Here is an 18,249-nt window from a genome sequence, read left to right as displayed (position 1 = left end):
GAAGAAGTTCCCAGAATTGGTAGGCTCGATACAACCCATATCTCTGATGCAGTCATTAAATTCAATCATATCCCGAGTAATTTCAGATTCTGGGCTACGATCAGATTCGTTTCTAGTTACGTTGTAATCACCGAGGACAGCCCAAGATTTATCAATACCGATCCAGTTTCTAAGACAATTCTAGAGGAGTCTTCTTTCCGTGCTTGAGTTGCTACCATAGATAATAGCAAGATTAAACACGATTCTTGTGATTCTGTCTTTGACCTCCACCAGGATTGCTTGATCATTCGAAAAAAGAGTCATCACCTCAACAACTTTGTTATCCCAAATAACCCAAATTCTGCCCGTTTTGTCATTTGAGTTGTGAATGATTTCCCAGCTACTATCAATACACAGTTTGCTAACCTTCTCAACGTTTCGACTTTTGACTTTTGTCTCAAGAATACCCATAATAGTGATCTTCTGATTCTCAATGATCCTCCTGATTTCTTTACATTTTAGAGGGTCATTGTCTCAAGAACTCAATGGGCTATCAATAAAGGTTGGAAGGCCTAAACCCACACATCACACATTCCGATCCAGGTTTAGATCCAGAACTGGGAGATAAAGATCAAGATCGAGAGAAGATTCGAAGAACGACTTAATTAATCGTTCTTCATTACAGATTCAGGAAGGTTTCCGCAACTTAAGTTTATCTCAATTTATCGATATAAAGTATTATGTTATGTTTGGTAAGGTGTACTATCTCATAGATAAAGTATAATTATATGCACGGTAAATTAGAAGAAATGTTTGATTTATGTATATTTATAAATACAATATCAATTCAGTATAATTTATATCTTATATGGGGTATAATATTATACCTACCTAGTTACAAGAATGTATAAGCAATTATAAAACATACTATTCTTATTTTACCCTTAATTTTATAAAATTATTAAAATTTTAATTTCTTTATTATATTTTAAAATATAATAATAATAATAAATTATATTTAAATATTAATTTAAATTTAATTTGATTTGATTTTTTAATTTATATATATATTTTTATCTCTATAAAAAATTTATATTATTTTAAGTATAATTTTTTTTAATGTGATAACTTTTATACATAATTAAATAATTATTATTTAAAGATAATAATAATTTTAATTAAAAAATAATAGTCATATATAAAATTAATTTATAAAATAAAATTGTATTATATTATTAATAAATAATATTTATAATTAATTATATAAATTACTAATATTATTATTATTATTAATTAATACAACTTATATCTATATAATTTATTTCTAAAACTAATTTATAATTATAAAATTCTAATTTCAAATATTATTTTATTAAAATTATTATTAATATTTTATACAAATAATTAATATTATTTCAATATACAAATATTTATAATAATACATGAATTTCAAAATTAAATATTAATTAATATATAAATAAGTTTTATTTATATAATTATATAAGTTAAATTATAAAAAATTATATATAAAGTAATTTAACATAATAATAATATTTATTTTAAAAATATATTTATAAAATAATTATATATTATTTTTTTATAAAATTTCATCTAATTAATAATGCAAACTATTTCTTATAAATATTAAAATAATAATTTAAAAAATATAAGGTTAAAATAGTCTTTTACATTTCTTACTACTTTTTATACCACATAACAAACACAAAATACTAAAATATATATAATTTATATATATTTTTAATTCCCAACCAAATACTAATAACCTATATAATTTATAGCTCCTAATACCTTCTTATAATTTATAACATTAATATATATATATATATATATATATATATATATTACCAAATACTACCTAAAAATATATATAGAATTAAGAAATACATATTTAGACTCTCAATGACTTAAGATTCAAGATTTGTATAACTAAGTATGTACCAATAGAGGAGCATATCAAGTGTATACATGATATAGTTAAAATGAACACATAAAATCTAGTTTCTGTAAAAGGAAAATAAGTTTTAATGAATAGGAAAAGAGATGATGTCAATATAGCGTAGATTACACTTCAATAATTCATCTTCACAACTTATTATATATGTTGCAAAGTACATAAATAGAAGAACATCAACATTGTAACCAGTAAATAATGAAAATCATGCGAGTAAGAAAGCTAAGTGATCATTTATTAGATAACACAACATCAACAATAATTCTATATCAACCAATGAAACTGTAATCTGCTAGTTTGAATAGGTATCCCTATTTAATTTTTAATCCTTATTATTTTTAAGATAATGTACCCTTATTCACCTTTTTTAAAAGTGTCTAATTTAAATATTTAAATTTATCGAAACGTATAATAGTATTCAAATCTAACTTAGGTAGAATGACTTTGTTATTTTTTAAACTATAATCTTCTTCACCTATCTCAGAAAAGTCTATATATGAGGGACTATGACCTGAATCACAATTATATATGGCCTACTTACTAAAAGAAGAGGGAAGACTAAAGAGTAGAGGCCCGAATGAGAAAAGTAAAAAGAAAAACAGACATAACAATGCTAATACTGAGTGTTATCATTGTGGTAAAAATGAGCATATTAATAAAATTTACCGAACGTTCCTAAGAGATAACAAACATACAAATGATAAAGAAAGGAAAATCGATGATAGTAACAAACATGAGAAAGTCAATGTGGGCATCGATGTTTTCTTTAGTTTGTAAGACAATGATGTTAATCTCGCTTGCCAGGAGACTAATTAGGTGATTGATAGCGACACTTCAATACATGCCACATTGCCGAGGGATTTCTTGACATCCTACACTTTTAGTGATTGTGGAAGTGTTAGATTGAGTAACGATCACATTTCTAAAGTTATTAGTTTTGGAAACGCGTGCCTAAAGCTTGAAAATGACAACACATTAGTTTTGAAGACTGTGAAGCACATCCCTCACATCCGTATGAATTTGATCTCCACTGGGAAACTCGATTATGAAGGCTTTGCAATACTTTTTGAGACGGAAAATGGAAGCTTACTAAAGGCTCATTGATATTTTTTTGGAATTAAGAAAAATATCATTGAGTCTTTAGTAAGCTCATTGATATTGGAAAATGGAGAAAAGTGCTCCTCATTGTATATGATGCGGGTAATGATTACAAATTCTTCAATTAATGCAATTGATGATGAATAATACGTTGAACTTTGGCACAATAGACTTAGTCATATGAGCGAAAAAGACTTGATGATATTATCTAAGAAAAGTCTTCTCTCTAGAGTGAAGAATAGTTCTATAAAGAAGTGTACTCATTGTTTAGTAGGGAAGCAGACTAAAGTTGCCTTCAAGAATGTTCCTCACTCGCGAAAACCAAGTATATTTGATTTAGTATATTCTGATGTGTGTGGTCCTATGAAAACAAAGACACTGGCGATGTCTTATATTTTGTGACTTTTATTGATGACCATTCAAGGAAGAATTGTGTGTATACTTTAAAGTCCAAGTATTAATTGTTAGATGTTTTCAAATAGTTTCATGCTCTTGTGAAAAGACAAACTAGTGTAAAACTTAAGTGTGTTCAAACGAATAATGGTGATGAGAATTGTGGTCCTTTTAATGAGTATTGTAGGAAGCAACTGATTTGACATAAAAAAACACCTCAGTTAAATGGTTTAGCTGAGAGAATGAACCGAACACTAGTTGAAAGAGTGAGATGTTTGATTGCACAATCACATCTTTCGAAATCCTTTTGGGGTGAGACTTTGAATATAGTGATAGATGTTTTGAATCTCACGCCATGCATTCCTTTGGATTTTGAGGTTCCAGACAGGATATGACCGGGAAAGGAAGTTCTTATGATCATATACGTGTCTTTGGGTACGAAGATTTTGTTCATATTCTGAAAGATCTAAGCTTGATGTGAAGGCGAGACAGTGGGTGTTCACCAATTATGGGTTGGATGAGTTTGGTTATGAATTCTATGACCCAATTCGGAAAAAGCTCATTAGTGAGATGCTGTTTTTTTTTTATCAAAAACCAGAACATAACATATATTGATAAAATAGAAACAATGAGAAGAATAACGATGAATCTATTGAGTTAGATCTAGTTCCTACACATGACACACATCCTAATCATGGAGAAGATGTGCCAAATGATAGTGATGAAATCATTAATGATGAAATTCCGCCATCCAGTGATATTGATTCAATTGAAAATGTTGATGAAAAAGTTCAAGATGAACCAGTTTAATCTTTTTAGAGAAGATCTATTAGAGAGTGTCGTCTTTGGATGAGGTACCCTTTAGGTGAGTATGTGATGCTCACAAATGCAGGGGAGCCAAAAACCCACCAAGAGGTAATTTCTATTTATGAGAAAAGGTCGTGGTTGAAAGCTATGGAAGAGGAGATGTAATCATCTCATGAGAACCACAAACATGACTTAGTAAAGTTGCCATAAGGCAAGAAGACTCTCAAGAATAGATAAATTTACAGGATTAAGATCAAAAATAACAATTCACAACCAATATATAAGACTCAATTGGTTGTTAAAGGGTTTGGTCAAAAGAAATATATTGATTTTGAAGAGTTACTCTCTGCGGTTGTGAAGATGTCCTCGATCTAAGTTTCTCTTGGTATAGTAGCGTCCTTGAACCTAGAGATTAAACAATTGGATGTGAAAACTACATTTTTTCATGGCGATTTGGAAGAAGAAATTTATATAGAGCAATTAGAGGGATTCAAAGTCAGGGAAAAGAGCATCTTGTGTGCAAATTGAAAAAGTGCTTGTATGATCTCAAACAAGCTCCAAGGCAATATTACAAGAAGTTTGACTCTTTTATGATGAGTCATGGGTACAAAAAAACATCGTCAGATCATTGCGTGTTTGTCAAAATTTACTCAAAAGAAGACTTCAATATTCTTTTTTTATATGTTGACGACATGTTAATCATCGGCCATAATACTAGAAAGATTGATATACTAAAGAGAGAGTTAAGCAAATCTTTTACGATGAAAGATTTGGGGCCGACGAAGAAGATACACGTCATGAATATTTCTCGTGATATAAAAATGAGAAAATTTGGTTATCTCAAAAGACTACAACGATAAAATTGTTGAAATATTCAACATGAATAAAGTCAATGCGGTTTGTTCTCCACTTTTAGGTCATTTCAAGCTCACTTATGAAAAGTGTCCTAAGAGTGAGAAGGAGGAAGTAAAAATGAGAAGAGTTCCCTATTCGTCCTTTGTGGATAGTTTGATGTACACCATGATTTGTACTCAGCATGATATTGCTTATTATGTTAGAGTAGTTAGTCGGTTTCTCTCAAATCTTGGTAAAGAGCACTGGGAAGTTGTGAAATGGATATTAAAATATATGAGAGGTACTTCCAGAGTGTGATTTGTTTTGGCGGTAGTGATCCTATGCAAGTTGGGTATGCAGATTCAGATATGGAAGGTGATTTTGATTCCAAAAGCTGAGTATATCGCAAATAAGCTTTGTGAATGGAGAAATTTCTTGAAGAGTTGGGTTGTAACCAAGAAAAATTTGTTGTGTTTAGTGATAGCTAGAGCGCTATCCACCTCTTCAAGAACTCGTCATTACATTCCAGATCGAAGCATATTGATGTGAGATACCAATAGATTCGAAACATGCTTGAAACAAAATAATTGCACTTGTCAAAAGTGCACTCTATAAGAATGGATCGGACAAGTTGACGAAGATTTTGTCGAGTGAAAAACTTGAGGCTTGTCGGAAAAGAGCGGTCCTGTTGGAGCCCATTGATGGGAAAATATATTCTTCAAAACAGAACGCTTTCCCAATTAACTGAGTATAAGAGATGAGAAAAACATAATAAAATCAAAACAACAACGCAAGACAAGTTTTAGCGTTGAAAACCTCTCTTCAAATTGAGAGTAAAAACTACAAGACCAGTTAGGCCACTTAATAATCTACCATCATCAATAATGTTACAAATATGAGTTCACTCTAAATATAAACTAGAGTCACTAATAAATTGCATCAAGATCATACAACAATCTTGTCAAATAACAACAAAGAGCTGAAAGAGTAAGATCAACCAACCTTATCAATTATGCAATTATGGTTTCACTTCAACTAACTTAGAAGACCTAGAAAACAGATCTTCACCATTTAGAACGTAGCCCCAAAACTAACCAGTAAGTTGTCAACGTTTGAAGTCGATCAAACATTGCAAACTTCAGAAAACATAAATTTTCTCCAGCTGCTACCTCAAACTCTTGAATATGTTTTTGCTTCGATCTCTCTCTCTTGTTGTTCTCAAAACCTAGTTAAACTCAATAAAAAAATAATGTCCCTTCACATTATATACTACGGGCCTAAATATAGACCATACTAAGTTGAGTCTCTCCATCTAGGAAGACAAAACCCAACAAACTCCCTCGACCGACTAGTTGGAGGGCAATGTTAACCCGACAATTGAGTGACAAAACTCAAACTTGTTTTGTGACAACACCTTTGTCATAATATTTTATCCATTATCATAATTTCTTTATAATAAGCCTTTTACAGCCAATCGAGCTTTATATCTAGATTGTGAATTATGTTCATCTTGTTTCATCAGATAAAACCATTGATTTTTCAAAGCCTTGTTTCCCTTAGGCAGCTTTGTTAGCTCGAAAGTCTTATTCACACAAAGAGATTGCATCTCATCCTCTATGGAATAAACCATTCCTTTTTATTACCATTTTCCAATGATTCTTGAAACGTCTTAGGTTCTCCACCATTAGTGAAAAATATGTACTCATTTATTGAGCATCTAACTGAAGGATGTCTCTCTCGATAGACCGTCTTGGTTCATTAGAAAAATTGACTCATCAAAATTTTCATTCACTTGATGATGGTCATTTCCAGCATTAACATCACTACTAAATTAAACATTAACAAAATTATTAGTATTTAAAGGATTACCATAATATAAACACATACCTTGATTTTCAATTTGATCGTTGTTGGTGCTTATCAAGTTAGGAGCAACTGGAATTTAATTCATTTCAACCATCTCATCATTTACTTGAGTGGGAACAACCTCATCTACCTTGTCGATATATTCAATGGTAAAATCCTCCATAAATATAGCATCACGACTAAGAATAAACTTCTTATTAACCGAATAAAAAAAACTGGTATATAAACTCATCGAGTTCATAACTGAGAAACACACTTCGTGATATTGTCTTCCATCTTTAACCTCTAATCTTTGGGAATATGCACATAAGCCATACACTCAAATACTCGAATATGATCATAAAAGACCATTTTACCACTCCAAACATGGTTTGACAAATCAAAGTTCAATGAAACAATGGTGTGAGATTTAACACATGTACCACTGTATTCAATGCTTCACCCCAAAAGTATTTTGGCCACTTTTCTTGTGAAAGACATCTCACTCTTTCCACTAGTGTCATATTCATTCTTTCAGCCAACCCATTTAGCTGTGGTATTTTCAGAGGCGAATTTTGGCCACGAATACCCTAATGTCGACAATACTCATCAAAAGGTCCAATGTACTCTCCCCCGTTGTTTGTTCTAATATATTTCACATTTTTTTCCAGTTTCCCTCTCAACTGAGGCTTGAAACACTTTGAATGTGGTTAAAACTTGATCTTTCGTGTTCAATGTATAAGCTCAAACCTTTCGAGAATAGTCATTAATGAAGGTTACAAAGTAGTATGCACCACCAAGTGATACTAACTTCATTGACCCACATACATAAGAATGCACCAGTAATTCTGACTTTCTTTTCAATTTAGATGATCTAAATGACACTCGTCTTTGTTTTCTAGCCAAACAGGTTGGACATCTCTTTAAGTGCACATTTGAAACCCCACATAGCACATTCTTCTTAGCCAACATAGCTAAGTCATTCTCGCTAATATGAGCCAAACGTTTGTTCCACAACTTAGAAGAAGAATCAGCTTCACAAGTGTTGATGTAACATTTAGATATTCCATAACGAACAATATACAAATTCGAAAGTCTCTTACCTTTAGCAACAACCATTGAACTATTTTTAAGCTTCCACACCGCCTGAAAAAGAATTATAGAAGTCTTCATCATCCAATCTTCCAACTGATAAAAGATTGAAGCGAATATCATGAATATGCTTAACCCCTTTTAGAACAAGAATAGTACCATTGGTCATCTCCACATAAACATTACAAAATCCAACCACTTGAGCTTGACCTGTATTTCCCATACGAGCAATACCAAAATCACCAGCCTCATATGTTGAGAAAAAATCTTGTCGTGATGTAGCATGAGTAGAAGCACCACTGTCTACAATCCAATCTATCTCATCACAAGACACATTAACATTCTCAACATCATTATAACAAACAGTAATGAAATCATCAACAATAGCAACATCATCATGATTTTTACCTTATTTATAGTTAGAAGTAATGGGTGTATTCTGAGCTTTCTTCTTATTCTTATTCTTCAATTTAAAACATTTTTTCTTGATATGGTCGTTCAGGTCACAATAATGACACTCGATATTTTCCCACTTATTAGAAGCCCCACAAGATTTGTTTCGATTACTTATATCTCATCTTTTACTTCTCCCCCTAAATTCTGTAACCAAGACCTCGTATTGTAAAGAACAATCTTGTGTCTTTCGTCTCATCTCTTAATTCAACACATTACTTTTTACTAAATGCATTGAGAGAACACCATCTAGAGTAAAATTAGAAAGAGTTGTTCTAAAAGTCTCCCATGAATTAGGCAGAGTACCAAGTAAACATAAGCCATGTATCTCGTCATCAAAGTTGAGGTTCATCGACTCCAATTGATTAATAATTCCCACAGAAGTATTCAAGTCATCAGTCATCGGAGAACCAACTTGATACTTTAAGGACATCAATTATTTTATCAAAATAGTTTGTTATTACATGTCTTCTCTCATACAAATCTTCATGTTTAATCCAAAGAGTACGAGCATGAGTAATACAAATCATATGGTTCAAAACATTGTCATCAACTCATTGACGAATATAACCACATACTTGTCTGTGCAAAAATTTCCAATCATCCACACTTTTTCTGCAGGCTTAGCTGAAGAGAACACTAACAAATGCAAACTTTTCACATACAGTAAATCTTCCATTTTAGCCCATATATTATAATTATAACCATTTAAGTTCATCATTCAAGATGTATTAGTCTCCATCTTTATACTCAAATAAAACCAAGCTCTAATAGTACTTTAATGGGAAAATATATTTTTTAAAACAAAATGATTTTCCAATTAACTGAGTATAAGAGATGAACAAAATCGAATGAAATCAAAATGATAATGCAAGACAAATTTTAGCGTGGAAAACCTCTATTCAAATTGAGAGTAAAAACTATGGGACTAGTAAGGGCACTTAACAGTTCACTATTATAAAAAAAAAGGGTTACAAATAGGGGTTCACTCTAGATATAAACTAGAGTCACTAATCAATTGCATCAAGATCACACAAAAATCTTGGCAAATAACAACAAATAACAAAAAGAGTAAGATCAACCAAGCTTATCAATTCTGTAATTTTGGTTTCACTTTAACTGACTTTGAAAACTGAGAAAACAGATTTTCACCGTTTAGAACGTAGCCTCATAAAAAGAAGAATATGAAGAAATTGTTCAATGGTCAGTTACTACAATGAAGGAGCTGATGAAGACTCCCAAATCTAAGTCATATACTATCAGGAGTAACTCGACATGAGAAATTAATGAAGTCTGGAAGAACAACAATGCAAAAAAGTCAGAAGATTAGGCCTGTAAAGGGAAAATCTACTTGGACAATACATAGACAAAAGTGGAGGTACTGAATTCTCAATTTGAATTTAAATTGCCTACTGAAGTAGAGGAAAACTATAGGAATGGAAAAATGTAGTTGTGGAAAACTACATAGGGAATAACAGAATATCCTTCCCAATTACTAAAGATGCATTATTGAAGCAATGGGAAGGAAAATGGATAAAGAAGATTTCAGCAAATGTCCATGATTTATATTTCCTTAAATTCAAGAAGGGATCTAATTTGGAGGAAATTTTAGAAAAATAGGCATACATATATAGGATCCAATTGTATGACACTACAACAAAACATACTTTCAGCGACCCTTATATGCCAACCCATATTAAGCGTGGGTAAAAATTAAAAGAAAAAAACTTTTACCAACCTTTATATCTATACCACCACCTTTATTTTTTTTATATACCAACTTTGTAACTTTGTTAAAACCTTATAATTTAAATATTCTAAATTTTAATAATTTTTATGTTTTATTTTTAAACTTTGTAAATATTTTATTTTAATTTTTTTTAAATTAAATTTGACTTAAAATTTTGTTAACATAAAAAATTTAATTAATATTTTTTATATAACATAATTTTTAAACTTTTTATAGTATTATTAATATATGTCTTTTATTTAATTATTATTTAAATTTAATTAAATTAGAAGTAAAATATGAGAGAGTTCATTAGTTTCTGTAGTGTTTTTAAGGTTATAATGTGTTGAAATATGGGTTCACCCTAAGGGTTTAGGGGTTATGTTCATTAGGTACTTGAGAGATGAAGGGCAAATGTGATAATAGTAGAGATAAAAAAATAACATCTAAAATGAAAATAGAAAAAAACAAATTTAAAAAAAAATAGTTTAAAAATAAAATAGACTTTTAGCGACGTTTTTTAATTTTGCCAACGCTTAAATAAGCGTCGTTAAAACTTTCGCCTTTCGGCAACGCTTGTACCGACGCTTAAATAAGCGTGGTAAAAACTTGCGCCCACCCTGCTTCTGGCGACGCAAGAATAAGTGTCGGTAATGTTTTTGGCGACGCTTTTAAAGGTTGGCAGAAGTCTTTTTAAGCGTCGCCGAAAATCATTTTTGTTGTAGTGTGAAGTTGAAAAAATGGTCCGAAGACTTGAACCTATTGAGTAAGCCAAAAGAAACTGTACAAATATGGTTCAAGCTCTGGAATATACCTACACATATGTACAATTCTGAAGTCCTTAGTCATTTTGCAGGTTTATTGGGTAGGACATTATACATTGACTCAATTACTAAAGGAGGAGAACATCTATCATTTGGTAGAATTAGCATTGAGGTGCATCCTAGAAGCACACTGCCGAAAAGTATGACAATAGTAGATAGAAACGAAAAACCGATTGTCATGGAAATCACTTATGAGTGAAGGCCAGACATATGCTCTTTCTGCAATACCTTCCAACATTCAAGCCCAAAATGTGATTTGGTTAAGGAAGAAGATCAAAAAATTCATAAAAGTCAAAAGTAAATATACAGGAAAACGAAACAGAGGTGTCTATTTTCAAAGAGCAAATGTGGTTAAAGAATATGTTAGGATCTAGGTCGCGGCTGGGGGACCGAGGTTGGACCGGTTAGCGCGTCTCACTCAAAGGGTGGTGATTAATCCGGTTAGAGATTAACACCGGGGTTTCAATACTACACAAACTGTCACAAACCCTTGAACCAGGTTCAAGCGCGGAAGAGGTTTGTTTTAGGTTGAAGCAGCACACTCACGAGATAGGCAGAACCAGTTTTTGGATAAGACAGGTTTGGAAGTTGCTGGGTCGGTTTTGTAGCTTAGTGATTTGGTTTAGGTAGTGTAGAGTCGGTCAAAGCGGTGTAGGTAGGTTTGAACAGCTCGGTTATAAAGTAAGTCAGGCGGAAAGTAAATAACAAGACAGGTTTTTTATGGATGTTCGGAGATAAAACTCCTACGTCACCCATTCCTCTCAAAACCGCGAGAAGGATATTCACTAAGGAATACAAATACAATCCGATCAAGACTTATTTCCTGCTCGATAACACTCGTACAATTTTAACCGAAATTGTAGAATTACACTTCAACTTAGCACTTAAGCTCTTTAGAGATAGAACACACTCTTATCACTTATAAATTAATTGTCCACGGTGTCCCGCATTTACTCCTCTTCAGCTACTCCTTTTATAGGTGAAATATGCCAACGGTCATATTTCATTTCCTTGAATTTGATTGGTTGAGCAAAGGTTCAGTGATTCAGACCTGGCGGTCTGTTCTTCTAGTATGTAGGTCAAACCGGCTAGGTTTGTCTTTTACTCAATGTGGTAACTGTCGGTTAGACAGTTGTCTGTACTTGGAAGATTGCCTTTCTGATTTATCCTGAAGTGGAAAGATTCTGTAGGACAGTTTTCTGCAGCCTGCAGACTTTCCTCAAACTTGTATGGATATGGAAATGTTCAGTCTGTTCCTTTGGTATCATTCTCAACAGATACCCGAAGTATCTTCTTATGCTGGTCGGTTATTTGTCTTAACCGGATGGCTTCCGGTCTGGTCGGTTATTTGTCTTAACCGGATGGCTTCCGGTTATTCCTTTGGCTTCTAAATGACGGGATGTCTGGTGTTTCCGGCCTTTAGTTTTGGCCGATCTTGCTTTCTTTGTGCGGTCATGTTTCTGGTCAGTTTAGGTGTTTGACCGGTTGAGCTCCTTAACCGGTTCATTGGTTTGACCGGTCCGGTTCTTTGTCTGTTCCTACATATGAAGTTTATTTGTGTTAAGTTCTATTAACCGGTCTAATTTTATCTAACAATTTCTCCTTTTTTGATTATTTTATTTAAAATTATCAAAATCATGTAAGATTGCAAATGTAGGCCGGTTTTGTGAGTTTTATTTGGCCGGATTTTTGGAAACTGACTTGGGAGGATTTTTCAAAAAATTTTGGAAAATTTTGATAAAAATTTAAAAAGTTCTATCTTTTATCCTATCAATTTCTCCCTTTTTGGTTATTTTATTTAAAATATCCAAAATCCAGTCGAAATGCAAATATAGGCCGGTTTTTCAAAAATAACTATATATATATAATTAAAGATAACCGCAAAAGGGCAAAAATATTATATATGTAGAAACCGAAATAAACATAAGTAAAGATAGAAAATAAAGCCCCTAGTTCAATCTGGATGACAGGAAGTCTCCCATCAGGTCATCTGTTGGTTGTCCCCTAGCTGGTTGAGCCGACCTTGAAGAAGAACCTCCTGCTCTCGTGGTGTCCTTGTGAGGAGAGAACGGTGGAGCGACCGTGCTGACTGGAACCGCATTGAGAACTCGCTGTCTTGTATGTCGCGGCTCGAGATCCTCCTCGAAGTCATCCTCTTCAACAACTGTTTCGGTGATTCTGCCCAGCATCTCGACGACTTGAGCCTTCCTTGCAGAGACTTTCCTCTTTCGTGTTACCGGAACCGAAGAGGAGGAAGCCGCCTTGGACTTCTTGTGAGCCTTGGCATATTCTTCGAGCCTTTGTTTTTCAGTGTTTAACCGCTCTGCATCCTTGGCCTCCTGAGCTGCTATGGACTTTGCAAGTGCCGAATTTCTAGCCGCTACATTTCGTGCGCGTTCGGCTAAGTCCGCCTCAGACAATCGTGGTGCTTCCTTCGTTTTCCTTGTCTCCTCATCCAGCGCTTCTTGAAGTTCTTTAGCCGCCTGAGCGTCTGCCTCCTCAACCGCTTTATCGGCAGCCAGCTTGGCCTTTATTAGTTCATTCACCTGTTCGGTGACCGCCTTGAGGTCGGCTTCAAGTTTGTCGTTTCGCTCCTCAAGACTTGCATTCTTTTCTTCGAGGCTTGTGACCTTGTCAAGTGTGGAACCGGCTTCGGTGCTTGACCGCCCCAGGTCCTCATCGACCTTTGTAAGTCGTTGCTCGGTTTTCTCTTGAAACCGTTCCAAGTCATTCACCAGCTTTGAGGTCGTATCTTCCAAGTCTACGGTTTGCTTAAGATGAGCGTCGTACAGAACAGTGTCGTCACGGTAGTTGACTTCGACCTCTGTGATCCAGTTGTTTGCCTTCACAAGATCATCCCTTGTTGTGTCGGCCAACTTGATTGTTTGAACCACGACTTTCTTAATTTTCTTCTTCCATGGCTTAACCGCGGTGTTGACAAACTCTTGAATGAGAGACTTGACTCTTTCTTCCGTGACTGCCGGTACTAAATCCCGGACTTGATCTGATTCAAGATTGTCGGTGAGATGAGGCTCTGTCCTATCGTCGGTTTCGTTGATAGCTTGATCCGCTAGAGGAGACTTATCACCTGGATTCTGACCGTCACCGGTCTCAAGAGTTGTATTTTGTTGTTCGCGCACCGCTTCAAGCCGCGCTACCTCGTCGATAAATTCTCCTTTCTTGACCGCAAGGATATCCAACACCAAAAGTTGAAGTTGAGACTTCGGTGTTCCTGGAATGTACCTTTCTGTAAGCTTTCGCATATGTTCGGTTAACTTTAGTAACCGAGCACGCGGTTCTACTATTGCGTGTCGGTCCATGGCTTCGTTGGGATTCGTAGCGTTTGTGAGGCTGATGACGTCTTCCTCTATCTCCAAAATCCTTTCGAATCTTTGTCCAGTGGTTAGATCCGGTAACACATGTTTGAAGAATTTGTTGCACCGGATCCGGAACCACTCACTGTATACTTCCGATGCCGCATGAGCTTGCAGATCAATTTCCTCCATTATTCTGCGCACAATATTCTCGGCCACCTTCTGGTCGGTGTCAACGGGAACGTCTTCCTCCTCATGGTCGTCTGCACCGGTATCTTCATGTTCAAGACTAGCCGATTGTTCCTGTTCTATCGGTCCTTTTTCTTTACCGGACAGATTTTCTTCGGTATTATTTGAAGCAGTTCGGTTTGAGCTGGAGGCCGAATCGTCCTCATCTCGCGTTTCAGAAGGCGGTTCCGCGGATTCCATCGATTGTTTGTCCTTCTTGCTTCTGGACCTGCCCTTTACCGGAACCGGTTTCTTAGCGGCAGACTTCTTCCTTCCGCCACCTGTAGAACCGGGGGCCGGCTTCTTCTTTTCTAAGAATTGGCGAGACCTTATGATCTTGCTTGAAGAAAGAATAACACCCGGACCGGTGTTGATGTTGTTGTGGAGCATGATCTTCCCGAGTGGGATGGCGTACCCCCATGACCGGGTGGAATCCGGTTTCACCATGTCCTTTAAATTGTTAAAAATCTCCTTTGCCCAGTTAACATTTATGCCGTTTAGTAGACCGGCAAGCATCACGATTTTTGCCTTGGTGAGGTTGTCGTAATTTCCACCTCTCGCCTGAACCGACTTGGTGAAGATGTCACAAAGTGGTATGTATTCCGGTCGCAGTGATGACTTCTTACCGGAAACTTCTACAGGAGCCGCGGTTGCCGAGAGAATCTTGCAAGCCGCCTCGAATGTTTTTCGATCTAGATCCATCGAAGCGTTGCGTCCATCTGTTGGTAGGCGTAGGATTTCAGCAACCGACTCTTCGGTTATGTCGAACTGTTTGCCGCCAACGGTTGCAGTTATTGCACTGCCAGATAGAGTTGTGGTTATAAAGAATTCTTCAACCGCTTCCCTGTATAGAACAAAAGGACCACCTAAGAAGTATTCGAGACCGGCCTCGGAAATCCGGGATAGAACTTCCTTTGCTGGAGCCGAACCGTTTTGTCTGATTTCCTCAAAATCCACCTGGATGATATGTTTGAATAATGCAGAATCACGACCCATTGTTGATGATTGAACCGAGAGAGCAAGAGAAAACCGCTTTGAGAGAGTTTGAGAGCTAGAGAGAGAAAATTGTTTCGCGTAAGAGTGAAATGAAATGGCCAAGGTCCCTTTTTATAGGCGCGGTTTAGAAGCCCAACCGTCGCAAACCGTCCCATCACCTTTGGGCGGGAATTTTCCCTCCAATTGGTTTGGGCGGCAAATTGAAGGGCGGTAAACAAAAGGCGGTAACCCGTGGGCGGCAAATCAAAGCGGCAACCTGTAGGCGGGATTTTTGAGCGGGAGTTTTTGGGTGGGAAATTTCCCTCAAAAAATTTCGAGTGGTCATTCAATTTCGGTTTTGATGAAGCAGCCCCTTTTTGAAGCCGTTTTATGAAGTGATTTGTTAACCGCGATGATGCGGTGTTTTGACTCTGACCGGATAATTCAACGAATACAAATTTGTTTATCGATTTTAACCGGTTTAGTTAGATGAGTGATCTGAGTTTTTGCAACTTCTGACCCGGTTATGAAACTGAAATGGATTTTCATTAAATAAAGGTACAAGATAGAAAACCGATATATGGATCGGTTTGAAAATATAAAGGAAAGGAGTACAAAAGAGATAACGATACAACTTAGGCAATAATCATCCTAGAGAACTTGTCCTCCACCTCATCCACATCAAGAATGTTTGAAAGAGATGCCGGTGTACCTGGTCCAAATTCTGGACGGTACTTGAGGATGAGTCGACTGATGTGAGGAGCGTAGCCGAGACCTCTTTTGGTCAACACCATAGTTTTCAGGTTGTTGAATATGACCGATGACCAATTTATGGGAGCATAACTCATAATGTAGGTCATCATGTTATACACCTTCTTGGAGTAGCGCTGGTTGGGGGATTGGCAGAGTAAGGAGTGATGGACAATTTCAAGGAGAAGCTGGATGTGAAAGCGAAGACAGGTCTTTGGCCCGTTGTTCTCCACCGGCACCCCGGTTCCTGAGAACAGCCAAGCATAAGATACTGCGGCGCTGCCTTCCTGGGGCGGGAAGTTCGAAAACCCTTCGGTGGGCAGGTTGAACATTTGAGGAAATTTGGCTTCATCCAGCCAGAAAGTGTGATCTCTCACCGTGGAAACAATGTAGTTTCCTCTTATGCAAACACTTCTGAAAAAGTTTTAACATCCTCAAGAAGTATAGGGCCGGATTCTTCGAGAAAAGTGCAAAGACCGGTGTTAATGAGGGATTCAAACAACATCTCCTTTGTTTCTTGATCATTGATCTCCAGGCATGAATCAAAATCAATGCTTAAGAAGTTTGGTAGAGTTCGGCTCGGCATGATTCAAACTTTGTTAAGAGAGAGAGAGTTCAAGAGAGTTTTGTTTTGAGATGTGTTAAGTTGATTAGGGGACGGCCCCTTATATAGATCCGGTTTTGGAGGGAAAATATTAACATTGAAGATCAGTTTTGTCTCATTAGAGAAAAGAATATTTATGTTTCCAAAGTGTATTGGGAAGATGTTACTTTTGACCGATTGCGGAGCTCGAGGTAGGGATTTAGTTCAAAGGTAACCAAGTTAGTTGGATAGTAATTACTTATGTAGTTAGGGGTTACCTCATTGATTAAATGTTACTTTTCATTAATGACGGATGTGATAAGAAAAGTAACCGATTGAAACCGAAAATAACATAAGTTAGGCCGAATGATCATAATAGAATTAAAACATGATACAACCGGTGCGTGCAGCAAACTGGCCGGTTGTAGGAAGGAGTGACTTAATATCCGCTGGAGTTGGCGTGACCGTTGGAGTTGATGTGTCGGTTCCTCCTCTTCCAATCCTTTTCAAACCGCTCATAAAATGAGTCGGTGACTTCCTTGGTGAGCACTTGAGCTTGATTCAGACCTTCGCCTGGACAGGTCGGAACTCCAAGCTCTAGAAGCAGACAGCTCAGTTGGGGAACGAGGCCGACTATTCGAACGCCAATCATCCAGATTAGGACGTCGAACAATACTCTTGACTAATTAACCGGTGTACCGGTGGTTATAGCAGCCATCATGTTAAAGGTTGCGGTACAGTAGGTGTTCGTCACATCTCTTTCTAAGATGCTTCGACCGATCACGTCATTGAGGAGCTGATATTCAGCTCTCAACAGTGACTTCGTACCATGGTCATCAACGGGTTAGTTAGACCGTGCAAAGGTGAGGGAAATCTCAGCCTTTAAGTCGGCCGGAACATTGAGATCGGTTAGCCCTTGCTTTGGTAGGCTGAAACACCTCGCAAAGTCATTTTCGGTGAAGTCAAAGACTATACCTCCCACTTTTGATTGGATATGAGTATCAAAATGAGGAGTTCCTCTGAAAACCCTAGCATTGTACAGGAATTCCAGGACAGATTCAGAGTAGATGACGTGCTTGTCATCTAGGAAGTACTGAAGACCGGTGTCTTCAAGTGATTTGATCATCTTGAATACATCATAGTGTTCAGTGCTCAGGGCAGATTTGAAGTCTACTTGAAGGATGTTTGGAAACTGAGACATTTTTGTCTTAGTGAGAGAGGGAGTTATGACTTGTGATTGTTTTGTTTAAGGTTTGCTCAACTTATATATTAGTGGAGGGATAATCTTATTATCTAGTGTGTCACAAGTAATGATATCTATTAACCATAGGATAAGATGTTTTGCATGAAATAAGAATGTCTAAAGCCTAGGA

This window comes from Impatiens glandulifera, chromosome 4 (assembly GCF_907164915.1).
Source record: "Impatiens glandulifera chromosome 4, dImpGla2.1, whole genome shotgun sequence".
NCBI lineage: Eukaryota > Viridiplantae > Streptophyta > Magnoliopsida > Ericales > Balsaminaceae > Impatiens > Impatiens glandulifera.
The sequence above is the reverse complement of the archived record's forward strand: the minus strand, read 5'-3'. Positions refer to the sequence as shown.